General features: G+C 40.7%; 1 protein-coding gene and 1 pseudogene across 7 annotated transcripts in view; both read right to left on the bottom strand.

Annotated features, from left to right (window-relative positions):
• AMBRA1 (autophagy and beclin 1 regulator 1) overlaps positions 1-24,053 on the bottom strand; it is a 190,117-nt gene extending 166,064 nt beyond the window's left edge. For 3 of the 7 annotated variants that reach the window (XM_076001971.1, XM_076001972.1, XM_076001977.1), the window contains exon 1: positions 23,814-24,052. The gene's annotated coding sequence lies outside the window, so the exon portion shown is untranslated. Of the gene's footprint in view, positions 1-23,813 lie in introns of all 7 variants that reach the window. The other 4 variants (XM_076001973.1, XM_076001974.1, XM_076001975.1 and 1 more) reach the window with 2 other exon arrangements.
• On the bottom strand, positions 8,437-8,531 carry LOC142870866 (uncharacterized; annotated as a pseudogene).
• Positions 24,054-24,337: the final 284 nt, after the last annotated feature.

Here is a 24,337-nt window from a genome sequence, read left to right as displayed (position 1 = left end):
GATGGTTCCCCCTATTTGTGTGTGTGTGTGTGTGTGTGTGTGTGTTTGTGTGTGGTGTATGCACGCGCACACGCACATTGGGGAGGGTGGGGAGGGAAGGACAGATTAAAGGAAGAAATCACTAGTTTAGGATCATTTTCTATTTTTCTATTAATATAAGCCTGAGAAAATATAAATAACTCAGGAGAAACTTTAAATTTTTTCCTATAAATTAACAGTATAATAAATATAATCCAATATTACATCCTTTTCTTTTTTTATATATAAAATATAAATATTTACTTACTTTTTTTTTTTTTCCACTACAGGGAAACAGTGGTATCTTTTTTTTTTTTTTTTTTTTTTTTGAGACAGAGTCTCACTTTGTTGCCCAGGCTAGAGTGAGTGCCGTGGCGTCAGCCTGGCTCACAGCAACCTCAATCTCCGGGGCTCAGCGATCCTACTGCCTCAGCCTCCCGAGTAGCTGGGACTACAGGCATGCACCACCATGCCCGGCTAATTTTTTGTATATATATATTTTTAGTTGGTCAATTAATTTATTTCTATTTTTGGTAGAGACGGGGTCTCGCTCAGGCTGGTTTCGAACTCCTGACCTTGAGCAATCCGCCCGCCTCAGCCTCCCAAAGTGCTAGGATTACAGGCGTGAGCCACCACGCCCGGCTTTTTTTTTTTTTTTTGAGACAGAGTCTCACTCTATTGCCCCAGCTAGAGTGCTGTGGCATCAGCCTAGCTCATAGCAACCTCAAACTCCTGGGCTCAAGCAATCCTCCTGCCTCAGCCTCCCGAGTAGCTGGCACTACAGGCATGTGCCACCATGCCCGGCTAATTTTTTCTATGTATTTGTATTTGGCCAATTAATTTCTTTTTATTTTTAGTAGAGACGGAGTCTCACTCTTGCTCAGGCTGGTTTTGAACTCCTGACCTTGAGCAATCCTCCCGCCTTGGCCTCCCAGGGTGCTAATGCTTGATTACAGGCATGAGCCACCACCACACCCGGCCTACATCCTGTTCTTAAATAACAATATATAAGACTAATTTAAATTGCATTCAAAGAAAGGATTCTTACCTCAAAAATTAGAGCAATCTTAAGTACATGGCAGAAAAATCCCAATATTTATTCAATTATCTACCAACTGATAAGTACAAGTTATAGAATATAACACATATATTTAAAGCAATACTTTTATCTAATATTCATTGAACATTTGCTATACACCCGAAAGTGCCAAATACTTTTTCACACCTTTTTTTTTTTTTCTTTGAGATAGGACTGTGCTCTGTCATCCACACTGGAGTGCAGTGATGCTATCATAGCTCACTGCAGCCTCAAACTCCTAAGCTCAAATGATCCTCCCACCTCAGCCTCCCAAGTAGCTAGAACTACAGGTACAATCTACTGTCACAAACTTTTTTTTTTTCATTTTTTAGAGACAGGGTCTTGCTATGTTGTCCACACTGGTCTTAAGCTCCTGGCCTTAAGCTATCCTTCCCCTTGGCCTCCCAAGTCACTGGGATTATAGGCCTGAGTCACGCTTTTCCACACTTTATCTTACTCCTTAAAATGATACTATGAAGATAAGTACTATTATTATTCTCATTTCACAGATCAGAAAACTGGGGCTCAGAGAGGTTAAATGATTTATCTAATGGAGGGAGATTTAAAATCAGATCTGTTTGCCAAATGAACATTCTAACTACTATATAATAGTGCTTCTATAAAACACAGGAAAAGGGAGGTGTGGTGGGTCACACCTATAATCCCAGCACTTTGAGAGGCCAAGGTGGTAGGATGTTGAATCACTGGAGCCCAGGAGTTCGAGACCAGCCTAAGCAGTAGCGAGACCCCATCTTTACAAAAAATTAAAAAATTAGCCAGGTATGGTGGCAGGTGCCTGTTGTCCCAGCCATGTAGGAGGCTGGGGCGGGAGGATAGCTTGAGGCTAGGAGTTGAAGGCTGCAGTGAGGCACGAGGACACCACTACACTCTAGCCTAGATGACACCACTACACTCTAGCCTAGGCAACAGAGCAAGACTCTTATCTCAAAAAAAAAAAAAAACAAAAAGGAAAAAAGTTCTTTCCATGTTTGCACATCTAGAAAGTCACAATTATAAACAGTTGATTCAGGAGACAAAGAAAGAGGAAGAATGAATAAATCTGAATGGATTTAAGTTAGAGTACAGTGAGTGACTCATGCTATAACCTTGGACAAATTCCATAACATCCCATGCCTCAACCTCCCTATCTAGAAAAGGAATTATCTTCACTGGAGCTATTGCTTGCCTCCTAGTGAGTTGTGAATGTTAACTAATATTTGTAATATACATACACATAATCAGATGAAAGAGACAAGGAAAACTGTAACATTATTATTATTCCTTTGATACTAGAGCAAAGCACCAGAAATCAAGGTAAATAAGTTATGTGCACCAAGAACTTAGGGTGTTTTGGGTGTTTAGAGTGTTCCTTTACTTTGAAAAGGAACCACATAATTAGTTTTTACCTTTAATTTTTTTTCCGTTTTTTTTTAATTTAAAAAAGCAGTACACGTGACTCAGCGATTGCACTCTTGGGCATTTATCCCAGAAAAAGGAAAACTTATGTTCACACAAAAAAATTATACACAAATGTTAATAGCTGTTTTATTCACAATAGTCCAAAATACAGGAAAAATCCAGATGTTCTTTAATAAGTAAGTGATTAAACAAATTATGATACATCCAAACCATGGACTACTACTCAGCAATTAAAAAGAAGGAAACTATTGCTACTATGATTTGGATGAATCTCATGGGAATTATGCTCAGTGAAAAAAGCCAATCCAAAAGGTTAGGTGCTATATAATCCCATTTATGGCCAGGTGGAGAGGCAAAGATGGGTGGATCACTTGAGGTCAGGAGTTTAAGACCAGCCTGAGCAAGAGTGAGACCCCCCCCATCTCTACTAAAAATAGAAAAAAAATTAGCCAAGTGACTAAAAACAGAAAAAAATAGCTGGGTATGGTGGTGTACACCTTGTAGTCCCAGCTACTCATGAGGCTGAGCCCAGGAGTTTGAGATTACTGTGAGCTAGGCTGATACCATGGCACTCTAGCCTGGGCAACAGAGTGAGACTCTGTCTCAAAAATAAAATAAAATAAAAATTTAAAATGCCATTATATAACATTCTTGGAAGGACAAACAGAGATAGACCAGTGGTTGAAAGGGATTACAATGGAACTGGGGCTTAGGCCACCTCCCCCATGTAGGCATTCTCTCTGGATTCTCTGGGAAGTTTTATTGCAACTTTATCTATTACACTGTCTGATTATTATTAATTTGGGGCTGGGAGGGCTATAAAAGGGCATTGGAAATGATCCTTGTGGTGACGGAAATGTTCTGTATCTTGACTGTATCAATTCACTACCCTGGTTGTGACAGTGTACTACAGTTTTGCAGGATGTCACCAGTGGGGGAAACTGGGTTACGAATTTCTCTTATACCTACTACTGTATTATTTCTTACAAATGTATGTAAATCTACAAGTATCTCAAAGTAAAAAGTTTAATTACAAAAAAGGGTAACACTCCAACCCCATGCTCTTGAGATAACCTTAGAAATTTGTCTTGTACAAACATGTATGCACATAATAGCTTTTGTTTTTTCTATCAAAATAGAATCATACATACCACATATTACCTTACAGCCTACCATTTTTACCTTATCACTACACCATAAAGAGCTAATATATATATATATATATATATATATTTTTTTTTTTTTTTTTTTTTTTTTTAAGCACCAAGCAAGATGGTAGGTATATGGTATTTTCTGACTGGGGCAAACCTGGTGGATGTTTACCATGCTAATGTAGGATAGTTGAGTCAGTCATATTCAGTGAGTAAGAGAGAGAGAGAGTACAATACAGAAGTAATATTCTAAAGACATCTGCAAAAATGCAAGGTCTTCAGTAGCTACTCTAAGATCCCATCCCCCATTTAGGCCTCCTCTATGGAACTATGCTGTGGCCACACAGAGAAAGAAATGTTAAATGATATCTTTTCAGCAGAAAATTGCAAGAGGGGATAATTCTTCCACGTACTCAAGCCATAGCAAACAGACTTCTGAAAACATATTCCTTCTTCAGGCAGAAATGCAAAACATATTGTTGATCATTTTTAAAACATTAATTTGTAATACTAGCTACTACCACTTTTAAGTGCCAATGCTTTATATATACCATATCTCTAAAACTCCCTCCTACCCCACTCCCATTTTATAGACAAAAACCTGGCACAATGTGAAATTAGTTGCTCTTGATCAAACAGCCAATAAGTGACAAAGCTTGGGTTCAAAGCTACAAAACTACTGTTTTTTCCTATGTTTTTTCATCATGTTTTTCTCTATGATCACAAGCCAACAGAAAAAAAATCCAATACATTTAACAAGTATGTTTAGCAACAAGTTATTTTCTAAATACGTCTGCTGTCCTTAGTTCAACTTTTTTTTCTTTCTTTGAGACAGAGTCTCACTCTGTTGCCAGGGCGAGTGCATGGCATCAATCAGCCTAGCTCACAGCAACCTCAAACTCCTGGGCTCAAGCGATCCTCCTGCCTCAGCCTCCTGAGTAGCTAGGACTACAGGCATATACCACCACGCCCAGCTAATTTTTTCTATTTTTAGTAGAGACAGGGGTCTTGTTCTTGCTCAGGCTGGTTTTGAACTCCTGAGCTCAGACGATCCTCCTGCCTCAGCCTCCCAGAGTGCTAGGATTACAGACGTGAGCCACCACACCAGGCCATTTCAACTTTTGTTTTCCATTTAGCATATTTTTGGACACTTTGTGCCAAGCCCTATATTGTAGGTGACAGGGACACAGAGGTTAAAAAAGCAAACAAGCAGGAAAGGCCTCCAACCTCAAACAGCTTTCAGTCTAGGCCGGGCGTGGGCGTGGTGGCTCACGCCTATAATTCTAGCACTCTGGGAGGAGGAGGTGGGCGGATTGCTCAAGGTCAGGAGTTCAAAACCAGCCTGAGCAAGACTCCGTCTCTACTAAAAATCAAAAGAAATTAATTGACCAACTAAAAATATATAGAGAAAAAATTAGCCAGGCATGGTGGCACATGCCTGTAGTCCCAGCTACTAGGGAAGGCTGAGGCAGTAGGATTGCTTGAGCCCAAGAGATTGAGGTTGGTGTGAGCGAGGCTGATACCATGGCACTCACTCTAGCCAGGGCAACAAAGTGAGACTCTGTATCCAAAAAAAAAAAAAAGAGCTTTCAGTCTAGTGAGAGGAGACTGCAACTTCAATATACTGCACCTATAACTACTGTATCAAAATGTGGCAAGCGTTACCCTCAAGGAAGTATAAAGCAATATGGTTTGAAAAATCCAGCTATCTTCCCAAAAGCAAAAGATAATCTCCCACATCATCTTCTTTACAATGGTTCCAGATTCAATTCTGCTGATAGTCTTTTTTCTTTTTTTTCAAGTTCCCAAACACCATTAGGAATTTCTGCTGATAGGTCACAAGTTTCCCTTCCAGATTCCTTGGTAAAAGTTCCCCAATGTTTTTCTATATAAATCACCACACTAGACATGCTCAATAAGTATGAACAAAAGCTTGCCAGCTCAAGTTGGCATAAAGCCCCTTCTCCAAAAATAATGCTGTAATTTTTGGAAGTTCTAGCAATAAAAATAAAGTAACTTGTTTGGTCATATCATGGATGTAGAGAGTTAAAAGTAACTTAGACATTATTTTGAACATACAATCTTGAAAAGTTAAATTCACTTGTCCATTGTTATAAGACTTGGTAAAGTACTAATTGAGGGGAAGAATAAAAAAACAAAAGAGAAAGATATTAATTAAATTTTAAAATTTTAAAAATATTTTTAAAAAAAGACTCAGTAAGGGCAAGCTCTGAGACATAAATCTAGGTCTCTTAACTCATTATAAGGGGTTCCTTTCCACTGCTGCTTCTTTAAGTCCAGGAAAAATGGATTTAATGAAGTTCAAGTTTTCTCATTCCATCAATGATAGATAGATGCTGGCCGGCGGTGGCTCACGCCTGTAATCCTAGCACTCTGGGAGGCCGAGGCGGGCGGATTGCTCCAGGTCAGGAGTTCAAAACCAGCCTGAGCAAGAGCAAGACCCCTTCTCTACTATAAATAGAAAGAAAGTAATTGGCCAACTAATATATATGTAAAAAAAAAAAAAAATTAGCCGGGCATGGTGGTGCATGCCTATAGTCCCAGCTACTCGGGAGGCTAAGGCAGAAGGATTGCTTGAGCCCAGGAGTTTGCTGTGAGCTAGGCTGATGCCATGGCACTCACTCTAGCCTGGGCAACAAAGCGAGACTCTGTCTCAAAAAAAAAAAAAAAAGACTAAGTTTATCAAGAACTGGCCGGGCATGGTGGCTCACACCTATAATCCTAGCACTCAGGGATGATGAGGTGGGCTGAAGGTCAGAAGTTCGAAACTAGCCTGAGCAAGAGCCAGACCCCATCTCTACTAAAAATAGAAAGAATTGAGAAATTAATTGGCCTACTAAAAATACATAGAAAAAAAATTAGCCAACTACTCGGGAGGCTAAGGCAGAAAGACTGCTTGAGCCCAGGAGTTTGAGGTTGCTATGAGCTAGGCCGATGCCAAGGCACTCGCTCTGGCAACAGAGTGAGACTCTGCCTCAAATTAAATAAATAAATAAATAAAGACTAAATTTATCAAAAACAAACACACTTAAGTACCCACCATGATATGTGACAGAAGTTCCCAGGCGTTTGGGAGGGAAATGTCAAGACACCCTAGAAAACTGCCATCAACATCATCATCAACATCTTTACAAGAGCTAGTATTTTGGGGTGTTTACTCGAAGCCAGGCACTTTACATGTTATTTTTAATCCTACAATCACTCTTGAAATATAGGCATGATCATCCTTACTGCACATTTGTGACCACCAGGTTTAGAGAAATATCCCCAAATTTCCCTGCTACCCAGGGGCTGAGACAGAATTCAAATTCCGAGTCCATGCTCTTTCCCCACTATCCCACACTCCCTAGGTACAGAATAATTGCACTACCTGTGTGGCTGTGACGTCCAAGTCACTTCAAACTTTGATATAATTTCCTGACTGGCAGTTATGTAATACAACCATCTTTTCAATCTTTAGATTGGTCTAACTAATTTTCTTTTATGATTTCTCAAATTAGTGGTCTTCCAGGTTTTCTTTTTTAAAAGCAGCAGAACCCTTTTTCCAAAGCTCTTCCTTACTCTCATGGCCAACCCTTAGGCACCTTCAAGGAATAGTTTTTAAAACTCTGGCTTAGGGGGGAGGGGGGAATGGGCATTTATTGAAACCTTAAAATCTGTACCCCCATAATATGCCAAAATTAAAAAAAAAAAAAAAAAACACCTCTGGCTTAAAACAGAAGACTGGCTTCTCCATCTCAGCTCTGCCATTCATCAGCTGTATAATCTTTCACAAGAAACAATGAGCTTCACTTTTTATTGTCCTTTACAATAGAGATATCATCATCTACTTTACAGGTTTGTTACAAATATTATAAATATAAAATAAACACAAAGTTTCATATACATGGCAAGCATTGAAAAGTTAGTTTCCTCTTTTTTATCTACAGTGTTAACAGTTGTTGCCAATTCAAGTAAGCTCAATAAATGTATCTGAAAATATTCTCAGCAGCAAGGAAGTGAACAAGTACATGCTCCCATAGTTCAACTAAAACAAACAAACCTAATAAATCCTTCATTAAAGGTACCAGTGATAATAACTTCCTCTATCTTAGTCCCTTCAGGCTATTATAACAAAATGCCATGAACCAGATAGCTTATAAACAAGAAAAATTTATTTCTCATGGTTTAGAAGGCTGGGAAGTCCAAGATCAAGGAGCCAGCAGATTTGATGTCTGGTAAGGGTCCAGGTTCTGGTTCACAGTACTTTCTGCGATATCACATGGTAGAAAGGATAAGCCTCTTTTGTAAGGGCTCTGCCCCCTTGACCTAATCACCTCACAAAGGCCCCTCTCCTAATACCATCAACTTGTGGGTAAGGATTTCTTTCTTTCTTTTTTTTTTTTCTACCTTGGACGGGTAATGTGCTGACATGGTAACAAGAATTGAGGGATAGGCCGGGCGCGGTGGCTCACGCCTGTAATCCTAGCTCTTGGGAGGCCGAGGCGGGCGGATTGCTCAAGGTCAGGAGTTCAAAACCAGCCTGAGCAAGAGCGAGACCCCGTCTCTACTATAAATAGAAAGAAATTAATTGGCCAACTGATATATATATAAAAAAAAAAATTAGCCGGGCATGGTGGCTCATGCCTGTAGTCCCAGCTACTCGGGAGGCTGAGGCAGAAGGATCGCTCGAGCCCAGGAGTTTGAGGTTGCTGTGAGCTAGGCTGATGCCACGGCACTCACTCTAGCCTGGGCAACAAAGTGAGACTCTGTCTCAAAAAAAACAAAAAAAAAAGAATTGAGGGAGGCACATCTTAGCATGCACGTGAAAATCCAATCATCATGCTTATGAACTACAAAAGGATTGTGGATTTCAACATATGAATTCTAGGCAGAGATAACCATTCAGACCATAGCACTCTTCCAGCTTAGCCTCCCAGTCAGTCACTGACTCATATATCCCAACCACAATGTTGATTATAAACCAAATATCCCTTATGAGATACCTTAATGCCTACACTAAGTGTGACGTGAAAAGTTAATGTTGTTCCGAGTACCTTTAATTTTGGTATTTCCTGAGCTGAGCATTTAAACTGTCAACTTAATTCTGCATTTAATGAGTATTTTTATGTTCATGTTTTACAACAAAATCTAAGTTCATCTGCCCATATTCTGGGTTTCTATTTCTCCAGGCACCACAGACCAAAAATATATCCATGTCACATGCACCTTCACCCAAGCGATTTTAACTGGGCCCTTGCCTAAACCAGTCATCAAACCTTGGTCTACTATTAATAATAATGTATTCCCATTTCCAAATGTATAACAAGAGATCAAAGCAATTTTTACAGGAAAGAGATTCTCAGTCCCAATCTAAGCCTAGCCAATAACTCTCAAATCACACACTCTATAGAAGCTGCAGATGTTGGCTTTGATCCCTATGGTGTAGGAAGAATCATAACAATACATCATATAGCCAAGAAAAGACTCATTAAAGATAAGGAACACATCACTGAATACTCAACATGGATGTGGGAGCCAAGACCATTCAAAATACTAATCTAATATTTTACCAGGAGACCTTGAGCACTTCACCAACTCTCTACTGATTATTTCTTCATGAGAAAAGTGAAAATATACTCCTTAAAAGAGGCCAGAGATACTGCTTTGATTAGCCATCAAACAATTATGTCTTGTGGTTACTAGGGACCTCAGTAAATTATCTTTGTCATCTCCCTCATTTCTAAACAAGCTCATACCTAAATGATCCCAGAAAGATAGTTACTAAGTCTTTGGGGAAGATATTTCACAATCTCACTTGGTAACATTCCAGTATTTTGTAGTCAGGAAGTTCTTTCTAATATGTAATCTATACCCCTTCTGTTGCAATTAAAACACATTCCCTCTTGTCCTGTCCTCTATGGAAAGAGAACATCTGCTTAACACCACCTGAACAATATCCCTTCAAGAGATTATAAAATATAGGAAGCCCATTTCAAACAGCTTCATGTAAATGCAACACGGTTTTATATGGGTCACCTTAGACAAAGAATATGATTAAGAGTCTTAAATTCCTAATTCCATCACTGACTTGCTCTGAAGATGATAGGAAGTTAAAACCATGCAGATGCTGTGCTTCAATTATCCCATCAGTAAAATGCACATAATAAAACCAGAATGTTAGAACTCAGTTCTTCAAAAAGTTAAGCATACAGGAAAGAGATTCTGAGTCCCAAACTAAGCCCAGCCAACAACTCTCAAATCACACACTCTATGGACATAGCAGATGTTGGCTTTGATCTCTATGATTTAGGAAGAATCATAAAAATAATATACTACTACAGTACCCTGCAATTCCACTCTTAGGTATATACCCCAAATAAGTCTAAACAAATCCATGTGCATGCATATTCAAAGCAGCATTATTCACAATACCAGAAGGCAGAAATAGCCCAAATATCCATCAATGAATAAGCAAATTATGGTATATACATATTACAGAATATTATTCAGCCATAAAAAGGAATGAAGTAGTGATACAAACTCCAAAGTGGATAAACTTCCAAATCATTATGCTAAGTCAAAGAGGCCAGACACAAAAGATCACAAATTATATGATTCCATTTATACTAAATATCCAGAATAAATCAATCCATAGAGACACAATGCAGACTGGTGGTTGTCAGGAGCTGGTAGAAGAGGGGAATGAGGAGAAACTGCTTAATGAGTAAAGGGTTTTACTTCGAAGTGATGGTAACGTTTTGGAACTAGACAGGTCACACAACATTGTGAATGCACTAAATGTCACTGAATTGTTCATTTTAACATGGTTGTGTGGGCCAGGAGTGGTGGCATGGTGACAATTGTAGTCCCAGCTACTCAGGAGGCTGAGGTAGGAGGATCACTTGAGTCCAGAAGTTTGAGGTTGCAGTGAGCTATAATGACACCACTGCACTCTAGCCTGGGCAACAGAGACTCTGTCTCAAAAAAAAAAAAAAAAAAAAGGTTGTGTGTCTACTACGGCACTGGTTCTTAGGGGGAAAAGAAAAACCAATAAAATGGTTGTATGTGAAATCATTTTCACCTCAATAAATCATTTCTTTAAAAAAAGAAAAGAATGCTAGGAGAACTAATAGGGAATAGGGACAATGTCCATAAACTGCTTAGCACTTCCCAGGAAACTCATCATACAAAATTCTAGGTAGGTCTGTAACCAAAATATTTATTATTACCTCAATATAGCTAATTAGACTCAAGACAATATATGGAGGCCACTTGCTCAAGGACTCTAGGGTGTGGCTCCGAGTCATGGTCCTCAAATTTGGCTCAGAATAAATAAATACCTTTAACATTTATATATATGTATATATGACAAAACAGAAAATAAAGTACAGAGCTTTGCCACAATTCTATAGCATACCACATGGAAATAAGAGTCAATAAAGAAATTAATCATCATGCCTGTAATCCTAGCACTCTGGGAGGCCGAGGCAGGAGGATCGCTCAAGGTCAAGAATTTGAGACCAGCCTGAGCAAGAGCGAGACCCTGTCTCTACAAAAAATAGAAAGAAATTAATTGGCCAACTTTTTAAAAATATATAGAAAAAATTAGCCAAGCATGGTGGTGCATGCCTGTAGTCCCAGCTACTCAGCTACTAGGGAGGCTGAGGCAGGAGGATTGCTTGAGTCCAGGAGTTTGAGGTTGCTGTGAGCTAGGCTGATGCCACAGCATTCTAGCCCGGGCAACAGAGTGAGACTCCATCTCAGAAAAAAAATTAATCAGGCACCTAAACTAATTAACTATAGCAATAATGACCAGAATAAACCAATAAGAAAAAATAAGGAATGAACTTTAAGAGCTAATAATACCAAAATACGAAGACCCAAACAATAAGTTAGGATATACTTTAAAATAACCAAAAGAGTGAAACTGGAATGGTCATAACACAAAGAAACATTAAATGCCTGAAGTGATGGATATCCCAATTACCCTGATTTGATTAATTCACACTGTATGACTATATTGAAACATCATATGTACCCTATAAAGATATAACTATTATGTATCCATACTCATTAAAAATAAGAAGTTAAGGGCCGGGCACGGTGGCTCACGCCTGTAATCCTAGCTCTCTGGGAGGCCGAGGTGGGCGGATTGCTCGAGGTCGGGAGTTCGAAACCAGCCTGAGCAAGAGCGAGACCCTGTCTCTACCATAAATAGAAAGAAACTAATTGGCCAACTAATATATATAGAAAAATTAGCCGGGCATGGTGGCACATGCCTCTAGTCCCAGCTACTTGGGAGGCTGAGACAGAAGGATCGCTTGAGCCCAGGAGTTTGAGGTTGCTGTGAGCTAGGCTGACGCCACGGCACTCACTCTAGCCTAGGCAACAAAGCAAGACTCTGTCTCAAAAAAAAAAAAAAAAAAAAAAAAAAAATAAGAAGTTAAAAGCCAAAACAAAGATCCATTCAGTAAGGAGGTGAAAAAAGAATGGCTAAAGATAGCAAAGTTTAAAAGTACATAAAGCAGGCTGCAATAGTGGCTCATGCCTGTAATCCAACACTCTAGGAGGCCAAGATGGGAGGATCACTTGAGCTCAGGAGTTCAAGATCAGCCTGAGCCTCATTTCTACAAAAAAATATAAAATTCAGGGCCAGGCGCAGTGGCTCACAGTGGCCTGTAATCCTAGCACACTGGGAGGCCGAGGCAGAAGGATCGCTCAAGGTCAGGAGTTCGAAACCAGCCTGAGCAAGACTGAGACCCCGTCTCTACTAAAAATTGAAAGAAATTGGCCAACTAAAAATATATAGAAAAAATTAGCCGGGTATGGTGGCGCATGCCTATAGTCCCAGCTACTCGGGAGGCTGAGGCAGAAGGATAGCTTAAGCCCAGGAGTTTGAGGTTGCTGTGAGCTAGGCTGATACCAGGGCTTTCTTGCCCGGGCAACAGTGTGAGACTCTGTTGCAAAAAAAAATAGAAAATTCAGGCGGGCCTGGTGGCACACACCTGTAGTCACAGCTACCTGGGAGGCTGAGGCAGGAGGATCCCTTAAGCCCAGGAGTTTGAGGTTGCAGTGAGTTTCGATTACACCACTGCACTCTACCTGAGGTGACAGAGCAAGACCCTCTCTCAAAAAATAAAATAAAATAAAAATAAAAGTACATAAAGTAGATAAATACTTAACCTCCAGGCCCAATATACAAAGATCATGAGACTCATGATTCTCACCATTTCACAAATATCCTCATACCCTTGGCTCTTTTTCCTTAAATACAACCTCCTAGCAAGACACCAAGGCTTAGCAGCCAAGAACACAAGAATGGAAAGGTATGGTTCCTATCTTTGTGTTTTATCAGTATTAGTTCTTGAGAAGCCACAGACATGCTAAAAATCAAAATATACAGACCACCTCCTTTCTGACTCCTTAAACCCAATTCAGTCTTGACTTCTGGCCTCACATTCCTCCAACACTGTTTTTGCTATAATCATCAATGATCTCTGTGTTTATAAATCCAACAAAATACAGTGATCACTTCCTTCTTGAAACATGCTCCTTTCTAGGTTTCTTTAATAACACAATCTCTTGGATTTTCTCTTAAATTCCTTGGAGCTTGGTCCTGAGCACTCTTCTCTTACTCTATACTTTTTCTCTAGGCAATCTCATCCTTTTTCCTTGGCTGTAAATACCATCTACATACCAATATCATCCAGATTTATCTCCAGTGCCACTTTTGTGAATCAGCCCAAAGACTGCTTACTTGATATCCACACTTGTATGTTTTCACAGACATCTCACACTTAGCATGACTAAAACTGAGGTCTTCATTCCACTCCTCAACTCTAGTCAAAATCTGCTCCTCCTCCAATGTTTCCATCTCAGAAATGACACCTTCATCTGCCCAGATGTTCATGCCAGAAATCTGGGATCATACTCGACACCTCCCTCTTCCCACACATCCAATCCATCATTAGGTCTTGCTTGTCCTAATTCTAAAATATCTACTGAATCTTTCTACTTCTCTCCATTGCCACTGCCTACAGCCTAATATTAATATAAACCATCATCACTGGACTCCACAGCTCATGCCTATAATCCCAGCACTTTGGGAGGCTCAGGAGAGAGGATCACTTGAGGCCAGGAATTTGAGACTGGCCTGGGCAACATAGGGAGATCCCATCTCTCCAAAAAATAGAAAATGAAAAATTAGCTGGGAAGGTACCATGCACCTGTAGTCCCAGCTACTCAGGAGGCTGGTGACGGAAGATCACTTGAGCTCAGGAGCTCAATGTCAACCTGGGCAACATGGGGAGACCCTGTCTCTTAAAAACAAATAAATAAATTATTCAGGTTCCCCTACTACAGTCTCTTTTCTACTTTTCCATCACAGGATTTAACACGCATTACAATTTATTGGTGTAATTATTTGTTTACTGTCTCTCTCTCCTCTGGACTATAATCTCTATTAAGAGAATGGACATCTATTTTTTTTCACTCTAATCTTAGGATAGTGACTTAGTAGTTTAGAGACTTTAGAATTGTTTATAGTAGTTTAGAATCAGTATAATTTAGGGATTAAGAGCAGGGGACCATGAAGCCAGGCTGCTTGGACTCAAATCCTGGTTCTGCCACTTGCTAGCTATACCTTGAGCAAGTTGCTTAACCTCTCTGAGCCACAACTGCCACATCTATGCAATGGGTAGAATAAGAGTACCTACATCATAAGGTTGAAATGAAAAGAATCAGTGAGGCAAAACACTACAGTACCTGGCACAAAGCACTCAATAAATGCTGGTTCTGTTTAGAACCAACATTTGCTATATAAACAAGTATATGAAAAGGTAAGGGCTGAAACACAGTCACAAACAAGAAATAGTTATGAAAGATCTCACAGGAATATTTCATACCTAAAAAAAAAACCCACAGTAGGTAACACACAGTATTATGGTATCCTCACCATCTACTGTAGACATTCAATAAACATTTACCAAATGAGTGACTGAAAAATATAGACTGCTATAATCATTAGCTTTTTCAACTGAAAGAGGGAGAATATTAAAGAGATTTAGACAAAACATAATCAGATAGTTAAAAACACTGAAGCAATTCACAATTATAAGGGCATAAAGGGATAAAGATTAATAAAAAACTAACTCAGGCCGAGTGCAGTAGCTCACGCCTGGAATCCTAGCACTTTGTCAGGACAATGCAAGAGATCGCTTGAAGCCAGGAACTGGAGACCAGTCTGGGCAACACAGTGAGACTGTGTCTCTACAAAAAAATTTTAAAAATTAGCCACGCATGGTGGTACGTGCCTGTAATCCCAGATAGTTGGGAGGCTGAGGCAAGAGGATGGTTTGAGCCCAGGAGTTTGATGTTGCCATGAGCTGTGATGGCACCACTGCACTCTAGCCCAGGTGATAGAGAAAGACCCTGTCTCAAAAAAAAAAATCCCAAAAACAAAAAAATCTACCTCTATTCGATTCTTAGCCCTTACCACTATGTAAGAAATATGTTAACTCTTCTAAAGGTTTACCCAAGGTGATTTGGTAGCTTCATTTTTCCCTAAATATCATTCTTTTCCATTCCATTAATTAACTTTTTTTTTTTTTTTTTTTTTGAGACGCGCTTTGTTGCCCAGGCTAGAGTGAGTGCCGTGGCGTCAGCCTAGTTCACAGCAACCTCAAACTCCTGGGCTCAAGCAATCCTGCTGCCTCAGCCTCCCAAGTAGCTGGGACTATAGGCATGCACCACCATGCCTAGCTAAGCATTAATTAACTTCTTTTTTTTTTTTCTTTTTTTTTTGAGACAGAGTATCACTTTTGTTGTCCAGGCTAGAGTGAGTGCCATGGCATCAGCCTAGCTCACAGCAACCTCACACTACTGGGCTTAAGCGATCCTCCTGCCTCAGCCTCCCGAGTAGCTGGGACTACAGGCATGCGCCACCACGCCCAGCTAGTTTTTTCTGTATATATTAGCTGGCCAATTAATTTCTTTCTATTTATAGTAGAGACAGGGTCTCACTCTTGCTCAGGCTGGTTTTGAACTCCTGATCTCGAGCAATCCGCCCGCCTCGGCCTCCCAGAGAGCTAGGATTACAGACGTGAGCCACCGCGCCCGGCCTTAATTAACTTCTTATAAATCCTTCAAGCACCAATGGGTTCAAATAGATGATAAAATGCAGATGCTTGCTTAGACATTTTCTACCTGTTTTGCAAAGAAATGCTTTTCTGTTCCTAAAATATCTCTAGCTTGTTTTCTATATATATTACAGAATCCTCAAAAATTTGCCATCTATCTTATATTTGGAACTCTGTTTCAGATACTATTGCTTTCTAGGCTTCTGGTTCCCAGTTAAGACTCATTCCCTTACAATTTTAAAAAACAGGCTTGGTGTGGTGGCTCACACCTGTAATCCCAGCACTTTGAGAGGTCAAGGCGGAAGGACAGCTTGAGCCTAGGAGTTCAAGACCAGCCTGGGCAACACACACAAGACCCCGCTCTACACAAACATTTTTTAAAAATATAAGCCAGGGGCCGGGTGCAGTGGCTCACGCCTGTAATCCTAGCACTTTGGGAGGCCGAGGCAGGCAGATTGCTCAAGGTCAGGAGTTCGAAACCAGACTGAGCAAGAGCAAGACCCCGTCTTTACTATAAATAGAAAGAAATTAATTGGCCAACTAATATATATAGAAAAAATTAGCCGGGCATGGTGGCGCATGCCTGTAGTCCCAGCTATTCGGAAGGCTGAGGCAGCAGGATTGCTTGAGCCCTTGAGTTTGAGGTTGCTGTGAGCTAGGCTAACGCCACGGTACTCACTCTAGCCTGGCAACAAAGCAAAACTCTGTCTCAAAAAATAAGAAATATATAAGCCAGGTATGATGGGGTGTACCTGTACTTCTAGCTACCTGAGAGGCTGAGGCTGGAGGATCACTTGAGCCTGCAGTGAGCTATAATTATACCACTGCATTCCAGCCTGAGCAACAGAGCGAGAAACCAGTCTCTTTCTCTCTCCTCTCTCTACATATATGTAAAAATAAATAATAGTTAAAAATTTAAAAATAAATAAATATAAAGACCCATCTTTTTACTTTCCCCCACCCCCAGCTAGGATTTGAACCTTTTACTTTAATTGGAAGAACACTGAAGGGAAGGAGGGGCAAATATGCTGTTTTAACCTACTATTTCCTATTAAGGTTTTCTCAAAAGCATCTAAATTTTAATCTATGCATCACTATTATTTCTTTTTAGAGAACATATATGATCTTTAATTTGCTATAATAATAATGATAATAAAAGCTGGCATATACAACACTGTGCTGTTCTAAATGCTTTACATATATTAACTCCTTTTTTTTTTTTTTTTTTTTTTGAGACTAGGTCTTGCTCTGTCACCCAGGCTAGAGAGCACAGTGGCATCATCATAGCTCACTGCATCCTCAAACTCCTGGGCTCAAGCAATCCTGTCTCAGCCTCCTGGGTAGGTGGAACGACACACATATGCCACTATGCCCAGCTAATGTTTCTATTTGTTGTAGAGATGAGGTCTTGCTGTTTTACTCAGGCTGGTCTTGAACTCCTAGCCTCAAGTGATCCTCCCATAGTGAACCACAACATCTGGCCATATATTAACTCATTTAAATCTTATCACAACCATCAGATATTTTATAGATAAGGAGAAGCACAGAGAGGTTAAATAGCTTTCCCAAGTTGTAGAGATAGTAAGCAGTGGCACTGAAATTTGAACTCAGGCCACCTGGCTCCTGAGTTAGTGCCTCTATGCTACTATTTAAATGTTTGGGAAGAGGTATTTTTCTGCCCTGTTTTCACTGGTCACCTAGACTAAAATACTCCAATTCGCTCCCCAAATCAAACATGCGTATTAAACTTCTCCAACTCAGCAAAATTTCAAATGGTTCGTTATTTTATAAGTACATATACCTAAAACCTTAGGCCGCGCAGTGGCTCACGCCTGTAATCCTAGCACTCTGGGAGGCCAAGGCAGGCGGATCATTTGAGCTTAGGAGTTCGAGACCAGCCTGAGCAAGAGCGAGAGACCGCCTCTACTAAAAATAGAAAGAAATTAGTCGAACAACTAAAAATATATAGAAAAATTAGCTGGGCATGATGGCGCATGCCTGTAGTCCCAGCTACTCGGGAGGCTGAGGCAGAAGGATTGCTCTCTCCTGGGGAGTAGAAATAAACAAATGATGAAATCATAAAATGTGAAATTTGCTTCAGTTCATTCTACAGATAGAAATATCATCCTAAAGCCGGGCGTGGTGGCTCACGCCTATAATTCTAGCACTCTGGGAAGCCCAGGCAGGCAGATTGCTTGAGGTCAGGAGTTCAAAACCAGCCTGAGCGAGACCCTGTCTCTACTAAAAATAAAAAAAAAATTAATTAACCAACTAAAAATATATGTAGAAAAAATTAGCCGGGCATGATGGCGCATGCCTGTAGTCTCAGCTACTCCGGAGGTTGAGGCAGTAGGATCGCTTGGGCCCAGGAGATTGAGGTTGTTGTGAGCCAGGCTGATGGCATGGCACTCACTCTAGCCTGGGCAACAAAGTGAGACTCTGTCTCAAAAAAAAAAGAAAGAAAGAAAGAAACATAATTCTAATAAGCGTTAGTAAAAAAAGTTTGCCAACCACTCTTAATATCTTGGAAGAAATGCACGAAAAAAACAGTAGGTATTATTTTATACATATTCAGCAATGGCCTACATTTTCCCTCTCTCAATTTCACAATTCTCTTAAGTCTATCTTCTCATATAAGACTAAGTACTTCAACTTATTCCTGCCTACAAATGTACCTGAAGGCATGTATCCAGCAATCAAATTCACTGAACACAACTTCCAAAGAATATTTAACTTGGAAAAAAATTAATAAATGAGAACTAATTAAATTCAGGTCATATTAGAAGTAAAATATTAAACTCATTAGTCAAGCATACTGGTCACTTTTATGTCACAGTTATCCTTTACTATGCCAAATCCAATGTCATACTTTAAATGCTAGAGTGCGACGGAATGATCATAGCTTACTGCAGCCTCCAACTCCTACCATCCTCCTGTCTCAGCTGCGACTACAGGTATGCACCACCACAGCCAGTGCAGCAATCTTAAATGAAGATTTTGTGATGGCAGCAAGAGAACTTTAATTTACGGAATCATAATGTTGTGATTGCAACTTTTCAAGGGGATTAAGGATGCTATGACTGAAGGCTCGGATCCCTGGGAATACCCATTGCCCACTTTACTTCTTTTTTTTTTTTTTTTCTTTGAGACAGAGTCTCACTTTGTTGCCCAGGCTAGAGTGAGTGCCATGGCGGCAGCCTAGCTCACAGCAACCTCAAACTACTGGGCTCAAGCGATCCTCCTGCCTCAGCCTCCCAAGTAGCTGGGACTACAGGCATGCGCCACCATGCCCGGCTAATTTTTCTATATATTAGTTGGCCAATGAATTTCTTTCTATTTATAGTAGAGACAGGGTCTCCCTCTTGCTCAGGCTGCTTTCAAACTCCTTACCTCAAGCAATCCGCCCGCCTTAGCCTCCCAGAGTGCTAGGATTACAGGCGTGAGCCACCGCGCCCAGCCCCATCTTACTTCTTTCTACCTCTTTCTGTCAGCCCTTGTTTATTTCCTTCAAGCACTTATTTCATCCTAAATTTCAATATTACACATATCTGGTCAACTATTCTCCCCACTGGAATAAACCCCATAAGGGTAAGAACATCTATGTCTACCTTTACATCCCAGCATCTCACAAGCCTTCAATAAATATTTGCTAGATGAACAAAAGTATGAAAAGGTAAAGGTTGAGTCACAATCAAGAAATAGCTCCAAAAGGTCTGATGGGAATATTTCATACCTCTGAAAAAAAATTTAAAAAACACAGTAAGAGAACAATACACAATGAAGAAAGAAGAAAGTGTAGATAGACGTGGACATTATCAAGCCTAAGAGCAGAGGAAGAAACAAAAAACAAGTTAGAAAAGATAAAACACTTACTAATCTACAAATACACAAGCCAGGACTAACTAGAAGAGAAGCTGTAAATATCCTCAGCCTTATCCTAACTAAACATGCAGCACCTACAACTCATCTTTCACTAGCACTTCCACGTACTTACGCCTTTTCACATGCATGTTAGTAAACTCTTTCAGAGCTTGTTTATTGTTTGTTCACCTGTGTCCTCCATGACTGTCTGACATAATGCTGCCTTGAAGGTAGCAGGCTGCCTAAGAACCTAGATGACTACTATTCATTGTTGCTTTGAGACAGCACAGAAGTTAACATTTGAAGAGCACTTTATCTTTTTAAAGCAAGTTTCACATACTTTTGTACAACAAAATATTATCATAGATTTATATTTTCCATTCTTTAAATATAGACTCAGAAAAACATTCAAAGCCTTAGATTTGAATCTCCACTCTGCTACGTACCTGCTGTGTGATCTTGGTCAAATTTACTGCTCTCTTTGAGTTTCAGCAGAAAAGTGGAGAAAATGGTAGATTATTATTTCCCATGGGGAAAGGACTGTTATGAGTGTCAAATAACACATGTATAAAACATGATCCAGTAAATGCTTATTAAAGGACAGAGCCTTCCCTATAGTCTCCTTAAATAATTTGTATCTAATTTCTCAGTAAACTGGTAAGCCTAGTGCTTAAACCTAGATCTCCTGATTACTTAATCTATTCTCTTCTTACTACATTACATTGGCAGGCTGCCACATAATAATAGGCATATAAATACATTCTAACAATAACTGATCACAAAATTTTTATCTATCAGTAATTAATTTTAGCTTTGCAAAAGAAAAAAATAGATCTAATTAACGGGGGGGGGGGGAGCTTGAAAAGATAAAATATAAATTACTCCAAACCACAGGACAGGCTGTACTATAGCACTTCTGTACAAACAAAATTATGACAAGAAACTGAAAGCTCTCTTTGGGTTTATGAGGAACAACTGGAGAAAGAAGCAAGAATGACTATGATTAAAGGAACTTAAGTTTTTTGGGTTTTTTTTGGTAAACCAAACCACTGGGCAAAAAAATATGCATCCCATTCCAAAATAACTCTATCAAGTCTGAGACATATCTTAGAAAATGAGACCTCAGTGTGCTAACAACAAAACTTTTTCTCTAATTCTTTTAAGAGTGAGAAAAATGGGAATACTGAGAAAAACTGTCAACCTAAACTGTGAACACTCAAAAAGATACTTAAGAACCATGAATGTCTAGATTCAGTATTAATAAGCAGCATAAAGGAACAAGATCAAAAGAATAAAATGTCATTAGTTTCCTAACACATATTGAAAATATTTTGAAAGCTATCTAATATAAAAATGTAAGTTACTACCCTATTTATAAAAACAATCTACTGTTTTCAAGTGATGTACATAACTAATCTTTTTCAACTGATATACACAACTATTCCAGGCCAAGTACTGGAAGACATTCAAAGAAGTTCACATCTTTAATAATTCCCAAGAATTTTCCTACTTTTTAAAAGATAAGGCAGAATTCAGTCACATTCTGAACCAGAAGAGCCTAATCTGACATTGACAGAACGACCACCACAAGATTTAACCAAGTTAAATTAAAAGGTGAATAAGGCTGGGCGCAATGCCTCACACCCATAATCCCAGCACGTTAGGAGGCTGTGGCAAGAGGATAAGCGAGGCCGGGAGTTCCAGACCAGCCTGGGCAATACAGTGAGACCCCGTTTCTACAAAAAATACAAAAATTAGCCATGTGTGGTGTTGCACACCCATAGCTCCAGCTACTTGAGAGGCTGAAGCAAGAGGATCACTTGAGCGAAGGAGTTTGTTTAAGGTTGCAGAGAGCTATGATGATGCCCCTGCCCTCTAGTCTGGGCAACAGAGAGAGACTCAGACTCAAAAAACAAAAAAGAAAAAAAGAAAAAGAAATGAGTGAACTTCTATCATAAAACATGGAAGAAGCTGATAACTACAACTTCCTATAACTTCCCACCATCACCACCAAATTCCTTGTCTGCCTCAATTCAATTTAAACCTCTGTCATTTCCTATAGAAACACAACACTAAAATTTCTTTATGACATCCATAGAAATCTCCATCTATTATTTAGTATCATGAGGAGCCACTGATACTACTAACAACTCTCCATTCTATGCAGAACCTATCAATTCCCAGTGGACAAGGCCAGGTATGGTGGCTCATGCCTGTAATCCTAGCACTCTGGGAGGCCAAGGCAGGAGGATTGCTGGAGCTCAAGAGTTCAAGACCAGCCTGAGCAAGACCCCTACCTCTACTAAAAACAGAAAAACAAAATTAGCTGAGCAAGTAAAAAAAAAAAAAAATTAGCCTGGCATGGTGGCGCATGCCTGTAGTCCCAGCTACTCAGGAGGCTGAGGTAGGAGGGTCGCCTGAACTCAAGAGTTTGAAATTGCTGTGAGCTAGGCTGATGCCAAGGCACTCTAGCCCAGGCAACAGAGTGAGAGTCTGTCTCATTAAAAACAAACAAACAGGCCAGGTGTGGTGGGTCACGCCTGTAATCCTAGCACTTTGGGAGGCCGAGGCGGGCGGATTGCTCAAGGTCAGGAGTTCAAAACCAGCCTGAGTGAGACCCCATTTCTACCAAAAATAGAAATAAATTAATTGACCAACTAAAAATATATATACAAAAAATTAGCCGGGCATGGTGGCGCATGCCTGTAGTCCCAGCTACTCGGGAGGCTGAGCCAGTAGGATCGCTGAGCCCCGGAGATTGAGGTTGCTGTGAGCCAGGCTGACGCCACGGCACTCACTCTAGCCTGGGCAACAAAGTGAGACTCTGTCTCAAAACAAACAAACAAACAAACAAACAAACAAACAAACAAAACCCTCACAGTTCACAATGTCACTTCCCTCTCTAAATTCTGTCTTCTGATATACATTCTCTCCTACCATAAACACTTTCGCAGATAATGCACATTCTTAGCTTAACTTCCCAATCTAGATTCTCCATAAAGATAGTCTGATGGCTCTTAATTAATCCCTTTCTGAGAGTATGGATCATGCCTAGGATCATGACACTGAATCCTATGAAAATAAAATGAGTAAGAACACTTAGTCCCCAAAGTTTCCAAGTTGGGAAAGAAAAGGAAAACATAATGGAGTTCCCAAAATGTTAACCTTCAATTTAAACTCCTTGGGTTTCCTTTGGATACTCCCAAGAAACAGACCCCCACAGGACAACCGTTTGACTTCAAAATCTTGACCATCAGACACGAACTACAAACACCAAAGTTGAAAGATTCTCAGAGAAGACACTGAGGAGAAGGAGAAATCAGAATCAACCAGGAAACAAACTGGACAACAAACAAAATTACCAAGAAACAAAAAGAAACTGTCGTTGCTACTCTCACTAAGATGATAGATTTTGAAACGCAAAACCAGCCAAAAGGTCTCAAAGGTCTTTACTTCTGAAGCCTCCAATAAGACTCTATTTCAAAGAAAGAGGGATCAGAGGCAATCAAAAGACAAATCACTGTGCATAAAGTGACTAGTAAAATGGAAGGGAAAATGAATTGGTAAATGTCAAAAAGTGATTTACGGTGCATTTAATGATCTGTCGGGGAGGCATAAGGGAAAAGTCACGTCCCAGACCTCAGCCTCAGTTTCCCTACCCAAAAAAGGTGAGAACATGCCACTTGGCTCAGAGAAGCCGGAGGGCCTGTTTCACACGCCTCCACCTACTCAAAAGGTCCCTTCAAAGGCCGGACTAAGTGGGGGTCCCCAAGTGCAACTGAGCCATGACACCCGGAGCCTTAGGAGTGGAGAAAGGAGAAAGGGAGGAGGGTCAAAGCGCGCAAAGCTCTATCAGTCACTGGAAAGTGATTTTCCCCAAACACTGGGGTGCCGACACCCTCCCAAGACCCAACATCCCCTCCCTACCGAACCACACCAGGCAGCCCCAGCATCTCTCCCTCCTTCCGGTTTCTCCCTTAGTTCCGGGCCGCCCCTCCGGCCGCGCCCCTGAACGCTCCCCGGTAGCCCCTCCTCTGGCGGAGTCTCGGCGGCCGGCCCGCATGCCCACCCGCCGGCGCCAAGGTCTTCTCAACCCCGCGGCGAAAGGATGCCGGGCCGGGCCTCCCGGGCTCCTGCCGGGCCTACCTGCAAGGCGGACGGGACCTTTGTTTGCAGCCCTGTGGGCGAGGTGAGCCACAGAGAGAAGGAAGGAAGAGGGAGGAAGAAAGCAAGGGGTCCGCTCCACCGACCGGCGGGAGAAAGCGGCCTGAGTGCGGGGCCTCGCGGATAACTCAGCCCTCGACCCGGCGCCGCTGCAGCTCAGGAGACATCAACCAAGAAGACGACGCAAAGATCACCGAATACACGAACGCCCCAGACATCACAGGAGGAGTGTCCAAGCCATCGCTCAAGGAACCATAGCCGAACGCCGAAAAACAGCTCTGCGCCAACACCAGGTCCGGCTCCTGTTCAAGGCATAAACAAACAAACCCAGATCATAAACCCTGGCGTAAGAGAGCCTGTGCTTCTGCCATTTTCCGTGTCGGTTGCCGGCTGTTAAAGTTGTTTAGAGAACTGGAGTTTTTCTTGAGAGGGTTGGAGAACCTATCATAGCGCAGTAACACTTGTTTAACTTGTTTAAGACTTGTTTAGTTCAGCGACTACCTTAT

Source organism: Microcebus murinus, chromosome 4 (assembly GCF_040939455.1).
Source record: "Microcebus murinus isolate Inina chromosome 4, M.murinus_Inina_mat1.0, whole genome shotgun sequence".
Classification (NCBI taxonomy): Eukaryota; Metazoa; Chordata; class Mammalia; order Primates; family Cheirogaleidae; genus Microcebus; species Microcebus murinus.
This window is presented reverse-complemented; position numbering and strand designations above follow the sequence as displayed.